Source organism: Leptonychotes weddellii, chromosome 5 (assembly GCF_054177405.1).
Source record: "Leptonychotes weddellii isolate Sample4059 chromosome 5, ASM5417740v2, whole genome shotgun sequence".
Taxonomy (NCBI): domain Eukaryota; kingdom Metazoa; phylum Chordata; class Mammalia; order Carnivora; family Phocidae; genus Leptonychotes; species Leptonychotes weddellii.
Genome location: NC_138373.1, coordinates 83,334,673 through 83,344,117, shown reverse-complemented (window position 1 = coordinate 83,344,117; position 9,445 = coordinate 83,334,673).

The window sequence follows — 9,445 nt, the reverse complement described above, 5'->3', positions numbered from 1 at the left end:
GCAGCCGTCTACGGATCATGATGTGGGCTCTCACCGGAACTGGATCTGCCAGAGTCTTGATCTTAGATTCCCAGCCTTCAAAACTGTGAGAAATAAGTTTCTCTTATTTATAAGCTACCCAGTCTATGGTGTTCTCTTATAGCAACCCAAGCTGACTACGATAGTCCTTAACTGGTCCTTCTTAAGTCTGGTTATTAGCTCTCCTTGCATCTGTCCTTAATATTGGTGCTTCCCAGGATTCAGTTTGACGTCAGAATCTCACTGCCCTTTACCCATGCTGCTTAGGCTTTTAGCATCATTCTGGTGACATCAACAATTCCTTATCTGTGATCTTCATCTCCTGCCCAGACCTCTCTCTGGGACTCAGACCTCTATTTCCAGCTATCTCCTGGATAGATTTGTCTGGAAACTTTCCAGTCACCTCAGAATCAGCCTGTCCATGAAAGGCCTCCAGAGCATGCTGTTCTTGCCTTTCAGCAGTTGTCAGAGATTGAGAATATTTTAGCCACAAGCAAATTCTTTCTCTTGAATGTATGTCTTAAAATGTAATGGAAAATATTTTTATAAGCCTGGACTATGAATCCTGCTTATAGTGGTTGCTTTTGGGAGGGAATTGAGTGACTGGGGTGGGGTGGGAAGAAAAGTCACTTTTCACTGTGTATTTTTTGGTAGCTTTTAAAATTTTATACTATACATGTGTATATCTATTTAGGGAATAATAATGAAAAGTGTAATGAAAGGAATGAGAAATATTTAGTATAAAGATTCACTTATCAAAAACTAACGCTCACCCAGAAGGAGCTGCACCATTCCTTTTCAAAGTACGCTTTGCTGAGAGAGAGCGAGAGAAGACAGGATAATTTATTCATGGGTGCATGCTCTTTTAAAACAAGCCTGTTCAAAGGCAGTGATATTGTTTCAAGTTCTTCCGAAAACAAGTTCAAAGGTGTCTAAACTTGAAGCGCTTTCTCATTTATTCAAAAACATTTCTGAGTTCCAGCCACTGTGTTGAGACCTGAGGACACAAAGTGAAATCACTCATAGTTCCTGGGGCTCAAATTGCTGCAGGTCTAGAGATCAGGAAATGATGTGCTAATGAGCAGGGGGTGCTGGGGGCTTCTGGCTTCGCTGCGGAACAGAAGGTTTAGGCGTGCGGGGAAGGCTTCCTGAAAAATGGAGGTCTGTCCCTTTACTCTAAAGGTGCTTGGGGTGTACGGCTACATGCGTGGTCCCACAGAAGCTCCGTCGTGGTTACCCAGCCACAGACCCTCCCAGCTGCCTGGAACTTTCCCGGGCAACTACTTCCTGTCTGGTTATGTGTGGGCTGCACAAACAGCCTGTTAGCAAATACTTAAGAGTAAATAGGTAATCTTAGGGGAAAAGTGTACTACCTAAATTAGGTAAAAAGTTTACTTCTTTCCTGCCTAGACCACATGTAGTTTCTTTCAATGCTATTTTTTAAAAAGCACTTTTTGTTGGTTTGCTTTTTGTTAGTTTGAGAAAAGAAAAGTTACAAAATTATTTCTAATGGGAGATTGGATTTTTCTCCCTAACATGGTGCAAGTACAGGGAAGGAGAAATGAGAAGGTGTATGAGATGGACAGATTCGTTGTCCGAGAGAGGTCAAGAGCACAGTCATTTCCTAAATTAATTGATTCTTACGTTCTGCCTTTGCTAAGCCAGTTAATCATGTCCGAGCACTTCAAGTTTACTATGATTCTATTTGTCCTGAAATGAAACCGACAGAAAGAAAATAGCATAATGAATAGTTTAATTGTAAAAGATACTTATTAAAGAAGACTATCATGGACTTCCATCATAATGAACCAACATTTTTTTCTGCTTTGGTAAAATCTTCCTTTCCTCTTCGCTTTCCTGTACTTTTGACACAGCCTTTATATTATCCATTTAATTTTCTTTTCCCTTCCAAAACACCCCAAGAATGAATTATCATTTCATTGATTATATTGATTTCTGATATGTATTTTTTTTTTTTTTTTTTTGGTAGAGCATAGTGATTAAGAACGGGATCTTTTACTGGAAGTAAGAGAAATCACATTATGAGTATCAGTTTTGCTATTAACTGTGTGGACTTAAAATGTCGTCTTCCCTGTAATATTCAATTCCACTTATCTAAAAATTAGGAAATGGGAGGACATAACTCTTAAGGTTGTTGTGAGAATCACATAAATAAATGGAGATGAAGTGCAATCATTATTTAGTTACATTTATTATGCTCATGATTATGCTTCTATTACAAATATGCCACATGATTTCCACATTTTTGCATTAGACATGACTCTATGGTGTTAGAAGTCAGGGTAGTGGTGATAGGGGTTGTAAAAGAAAGGGGTCTTGATGGGGCCCTGGTTCTGATAACGTTCAGACTGTACATGTAGGTTTTGGCAACACAGGTATGTTTACTTTGTGAGACTTCATCATCGGTGTGGCTGTGATCGGCACACTTTTCTGTATTGCACTCACAGGTTTGCACAAAAAACAGCAACCAAAGAAAAAGGAGGATGTGACTCTTATGCACTTTGATTCAAAGTGCCTTACAAACATAAATTTTGCTCTTTGGAGGAAACCCCGATTCTGAAAGGAATGCAAATTCTAAAGATATTTAATATGAGAAATGGAATTGGCCACAGATGACTCCTTGGATATATAAAAATCTCAGAAGAGTTCTTAGTGTATATTGAATAAATATTGAATTGAAAAATTGCAGGACAAACATATGTAAAATATACATTATGGGAAAATATTGGTTTCATAAGTTCAGAGAAAATGTATAGGGAAGACCCAGAAGGGGAACATAGAATTAGGAAAGAAACGATGCCTACAGAATGTTTTTTGAAGAGCATTTTGAAGCAAGGTAGGTACCTGAGTTGAGAAAGAACGAAGCAAGGCATTTTTTTAATAGGAAGAATGCAAGTAAAGAATGGAGGTGGGAACAACAGCAAGGTGCACAGAAAGGCAAAGGGTTTGTTAGACTGTACTGAGGGACAAGTGTTGTAGATGGGAACTGTTGAAGGTGGAGGAGTTTGTAAAAAGGCCTGTTAGGGAAATGTATGAACTCTGTTTGTTACTAGGCAAAGCATAAGCATTCTTAATGATTCTTGTGCAATGTCAACAGAACTCGACTCTGTATTTCACACATTGTTTTGGAATTTGAGACACAATACAAAATCATAGCCATATAAAAGCCACTCTGTAGTGCATGTACCACTTCTTTCTTTCTCTTTTTTAACTTGAAGTATAATTAACATCCAATGTTATATTAACTTCAGGTATACTGTATAATGATTCAGCAATTCTATACATTACTCAGTGCTCTTTGTTCACCAAGAGAGGTGTGCTCTTAATTCCCTTTACTATTTAGTCCATCCCCCCACCTACCTCCCCTCTGACAACTACCAGTTTGTTCTCTGTATTTAAGAGTCTGTTTTTGTTTGTCTCTCTTTTCTATGTTTGTTTGTTCATTTTGTTTTTTAAATTCCATATATGACTGAAATCACATGATAGCTGTCTTTCTTTGTCTGACTTTTTTTACTTAGCATTATACCCTCTAGGTCCATCCATGTTGTCACAAATGGCAAGATCTCATTCTTTGTTATGGCTGAGTAATATTCCACTGTGTGTGTGTGTGTGTGTGTGTACCACATCTTCTTTATCCCTTCATCTATGGATGGACACTTGGGTTGCCTCCATATCTTGGTTACTGTAAATAATGTTGCAATAAATATATGGATGCATACAGCCTTTCAAATTAATGTTCTTGTTTACTTTGGGTAAATTCCTAATAGTTATTGGAATACTTTTTTTGTTTTTATTTATTGGACTACAATCGATTATTACTCAGGTGTAAAAAAGAATGAAATCTTGCCATTTGCAACAACATGGATGGACCTAGAGGGTAAAATGCTAAGTGAAATAAGTCAGTCAGAGAAAGACAAATACCATAATATTTCACTCACATGTGGAATTTAAGAAACAAAACAAATGAACCAACAAAGGAAAGGAAAGACAAAAAAAACAGAGTCTTAAACAAAATGGTGGTTGCCAGGGGCACCTGGGGGACTCAGTCAGTTAGATGTCTGGCTTTGGTTCAGGTCATGACCCTAGGGTCATGGGATGGAGCCCCACGTAGGGCTCCCTGCTCAGGAGGGAGTCTGCTTCTCCCTCTGCCCCTCCCCCCTGCTCATGCTCTCTCCCTCTCTCTCTCTCAAATAAATAAATAAAATCTTTAAAAAAAAAGGTAGCTGCCAGAAGGGAGGTGGGTGGGGGGATGGGTGAAACGAATAAAGGGGGTTAAGTGTACATTTATGGTAATGAGCACTGAGTAATGTATAGAATTATTGGATCATTATACTGTACACCTGAAACTAATATAAAACTGTATGTTAATTATACTTTAATTAAAAATAAATAAATGCATAACTAACTAACTAAATACCACTGTGTAGCATAGCCCGTAAAATTCCAGGGATGGAATTGCTATTTGGAACAATTTCAAGGACCTTACACAGAATTGCCAAAGTAAGATTAGCTGAATTTACTGTAGCTTATGAAAGCCAGTGTTCTTTATCTGCAAGTTGAAGGGTGAATCCAAAACTAAACAGTTATCTGTAAAGAGTTAATGCTTTAGCTTCTGAACCTTTCTAAGGACAACAAATAACTGGAAATGCAAGTATGGGCCAAAGTTTAAAGACTTCCGTTGGACACCAGGTCTCTTGCAGCAAGAGCGGCAGTGAAGGTGTGGCTATCAGTAATGTTTTTAAACACTGCCACCTACTGGAAGTTCGCTGGAAACGCTGAACACAACCGTATATGAGTACTCCGAACATTTTCTGTGTTTCATCTGGCCATCATTTATCTCTTTCTATCCTTCCTATCAAATCAATCATGACTGGAAGCTAAGGGAACAGGAATATGTAACAGCAGTGCTGACAATTTGTATTTTTCTGTTAACGTATTTTTTTATTTATGACCACTCTTAATAAGTTTAAAATTGTTGATGTTTTTCTTATCTTCTCGTTGGATGACCGAGTGCTAAGAAGATGAGTTTTAGAGCGAGGCAGATCTGATTCAACCAGAACTCTGCCACTTGCTACTTTTGTGGTTTTACATATGTTGCTCAGTCCTTCTAAACCTCAGCTTACTCATCTGTGAATTGGAACATTCTCAACATTACAGCTAAGATATAAAGCGCTACTAAATGGCAGGCTTTTAATAGATTGTGGTTATTTATAGAAACTCTGATAATAATAAATATAAGGACAATGGTTTAGAGGTTTAAGTCAGCTTTTATTGGGAAATTCATTTGGGATCTTAGACCAGTTTCCTTGGATTTTTTTTTTTTTTTAATAGCTTCTGCAAGGCCAATGTGCCTGGGAGCATTGATTGGGGAGCAACGGGGAGAAAGTACTGAGGCAGTGGCTATGAAGCAGTTATGATGTGCAAGAAGCCTGTTGTTAATGGTTTGAAAGATCTTAAGGTTAACATCTTTTCCAGGAACCAGGTACAGGCAGCTAACACAGGCAACATTTCACTTTAGGCAAAAAGAGGACTTTTCTTCACTCTATGCCCAGAGAATACTTAACTTCCAACATGAGAGTTGTATTTTCTGTTCCCTGTTTATAGAAAGGAATGATTAGGTGATGTCTTTAAACACCAACTCCTACCTTCTTCCCCAATCTCAATGACAAAACAAACAAACAATCAACCAACCTGAAAATACAATATGCATTAAAAATATTTATCCATGTCCTTGTGTATGAGGAATGGATTCTCAACTTCTTTGTTGCGGGAGAGTGGAGGGGAGCAGAGAGAGAATCTCAAACAGGCTCCAGGCTCTATCTCAAAACCTTGAGATCATGACCTGAGCCAAAATCAAGAGTTGGATGCTTAATCAGGTGAACCCCCCCAGGCACATGTGGCGTCTCAGCTTCTACAAGGGGGGGATGGCCACTCTATCAGCAGAGCGAATGTCCTTTAAGCCCATTGGGTTCACTGTTGTAGCTGCCCTCAGGTTCTTAGTTTATACAATCTAGATCTCATACCACCTTCTGTCAATTAAAAGCTTAGCTGATCAGAGGCATTAATGGTGAAGGTTTATCTGAGGCAGGTACAGGCACAAAGAGAAGCCAAAAGCTGAGAGTGGACAAAGACATAAGGCAACACTAAAGTGTTAGGGCATTTAGGCTTTCAGGAGCTAAGGTCTCTGTTAGCATGTTTGCTATCATAGTTACCTAACGGATCCTACTCCCAGGTATATTCTGGGAAGCTCCACACTACATGGCCAGCCTGACCGTGTTTGGTCATCAGCTCTGGATGCAAAGGACTTTAAAATTTCTGTTGGGGTTTTCTTACTATTTTTATATAAGAATCTTCATCTTCATCATTATCTCCCTCCCTTTAAAGTTCATGACTGAGTCCAAACACTAGAAACACACAAAGATCAGAATTGTTCTAAAAAGATAACTTTTATGATCATCTATTTAAGATGATACACAACTGTAATGATGGAAGGATAGTCTGTTGCAGCATCTGGTACATGGTGATGGGTGATGGCGGGTGAGAGCAGAGGAGCTTCGTCTGTGGACAGGGTAGGGTAGATGGAGTCAGTTCGTAGGTATTGAAAAAGAAAATTAGCTAATAAGTTCGTCTATATTAATCACCTGGAGGAAGATAATAAACATGGTTATTTCATCTTCAGAGGAAATGGCATGAGTACTGAAGACAAGATTGAGAAAATTTTGCAGTGTTTAGCAAACAGATTAGTCATGAGGAAGGTCTGGCTTGAATTCATGGAGAGGAAAAAAAATGGAAATGTTTATAGGAAGAGATGGTGAAGAGCCAAAAACCTTAAGTTGGGAGAAAATTAAATGCAGTGTGAAATGATGAATTGTTCTTCGTAATGTCTTTTTCAGAAGGAAAATATATTTTCCTGAGTGTGTCAACAGTCTGAATATTTTAAATTATTTTTTCACTTTGATTTCATATAGAGACCTATCTGACTTTCTCTCATGGGGTGAAACGGAATACTAGGAATGATTAATCTTTGGTTCTTAGTGTTGCCTCTTCAACAATGGAACAAAACCCAGAACACAGTGAATCCTGGTAGAGATGCAGAGCAGTGATGAGTTGTGAAATGGGAAAACAGGATTTAAATTCACTTTCAAAAAAGAAAGCAGTCCTCTCTTGATCTGAAGGAAATATCTTTATTTATTTATTTATTTTAAAAGATTTTATTTACTTATTTGACAGAACAAGAGAGCAGGAGAGCACAAGCAGTGGAAGCGGCAAAGGGAGAGGGAGAAGTAGGCTCCCCACCAAGCAAGGAGCCCGATGCAGGGCTCGATCCCTGGGATCATGACCTGAGCCGAAGGCAGACACTTAACCAACTGAGCCACCCAGGCGCCCCTGAAGGAAATATCTTTAATAAATACATCTTTTTCTTCGTTATAACTCAGCTCTTTATAATTAAAATAATCAGAAAGTCAGAACATTCTGGAAAACAAATATTACATAAATTAAATTTAAGGTTAGAATTCAAATAAAGCATTTTACATATCAGCATTTAGTCTTCGGACCATGGCAGTGATGCTGTAAAATGAAACATGAGTGTAATAATAAAGAAGACCCATAGGCCATGAGTCAGGACAAGACCCCATGTTACAGTCACTGCCTGGGCCAGCTCTAGGCTAGCCCGCTTCACCCGGCCATACCTTGTTTGCTTTATCTGCTAAGCAAGGAGGGGTCACGAAGTCATCTCTCAGGCAAAGGCCCAGACCAAAATTTAGCGACTCTCTGATGGGCAGTTTCAATGGAATATACAGTGGCAAAATTTTATGATTCTAAACTCTTATTGGTATTCCTTTAAAAATGCTAGATATCCCCACAGAAAGAGAAGTAAAATTAAAGCTATGATGACATGGCGCTTTTCACACCCTGGAATGTGAAACATAAAGAACTTTGATATTACAGTGTGTTGGTGATGACAAAGAGAACTGGGCGGACTTGTATATTACTGGTAAGAGGGAGATTGGTTCATCTTTTAGGGGGCAAGTTGGCAACCTTAGTGTAAGTGCAAAACACGAGTGTCATTTCAGACAGCATTTCCATTTCTAGTAAGTACAAAGATTGTGCAAAAATTTAGACACAACCAAGATGTGCATCAATAGAGGACTGTTTAATTTATTTTACTTTAAACAGAAGACTGTTTAAATAAAGTAATACAATTCCGTATAATGGAATACCATTCAGCATCTGAAAGAACAAGCTAGTTTTATATGAATGCACATGGAAAATCTCACTCATAAATGGAGTAAAGCAATTGATTCAACAGTGTGCTGCATTTGTGAAACATGGTTATACACACGTGTGAATATGCACATGCTTGTGTCCAGGGGGACCAATCAGAACAAGTGTCAGCCATTAGAATAGTAATATGAATACATATGCCCATATCACCCCTACTTACCCTCGTACTATATATATATCCCAAAGACACTGAAGCAACCGGTTTCAGTAGTTACCTCTGGGAACCTAGTGGTTACCTAGGTGACAAAGAGTGGGGAGGAGACCCACTTTTCCACTGTTCACTTTTTTTTAACCAAGGACATTAATTATCTATTCAAAAAATAAATAGTTATAGAAGAAAAAATATATAAATAATTACGTTTTTATAACACATAATTCTATGTTTTTATTGTTCTGTACTTTAAGCTTTATGATTTTATATTTTAAGTCTCTCTTCTGTTTTAGTGTCTTGATTATTCATTAATTTTAAAAAAATGAGTTTTTAAAAAGATATCTTCTGGTATAACATTCATAATCTGATCATTTTATGGTACCTGGCATTGTGCCTTTTTTGTTAAGTGGGGCTATTTTTAATTAGTTCCTTTAATTTTGATGCCAGTGTTGCAGAGATAAAGCTTCTCAGTTTCTATGAGCCAGCTTGCTTTATATGCCTTAATTTATACGTATGGGATAGAGCAGACTTAATGGAATTCGTTCTTTGATACTGCCATTTTCTTGCAATATAAATTACCTTTTACCTTAGATGAAACAGAAACAGACTTGTCCATCTTTTTTTTTTTTTTTAAAGATTTTTATTTATTTATTTGACAGAGAGAGAGATAGTGAGAGCAGGAACACAAGCAGGGGGAGTGGGAGAGGGAGAAGCAGGCTTCCCGCCGAGCAGGGAGCCCGATGCGGGGCTCGATCCCAGGACCCTGAGATCATGATCTGAGCCGAAGGCAGATGCTTAACCCACTGAGCCACCCAGGCGCCCCATGTGTCTTATATTTTATTTTATTTTATTTATTTATTTTTTAAAAAGATTTTATTTATTTATTTGACAGAGAGAGACACAGCAAGAGAGGGAACACAAGCAGGGGGAGCAGGAGAGGGAGAAGCAGACTCCCAGCTGAGCCGGGAG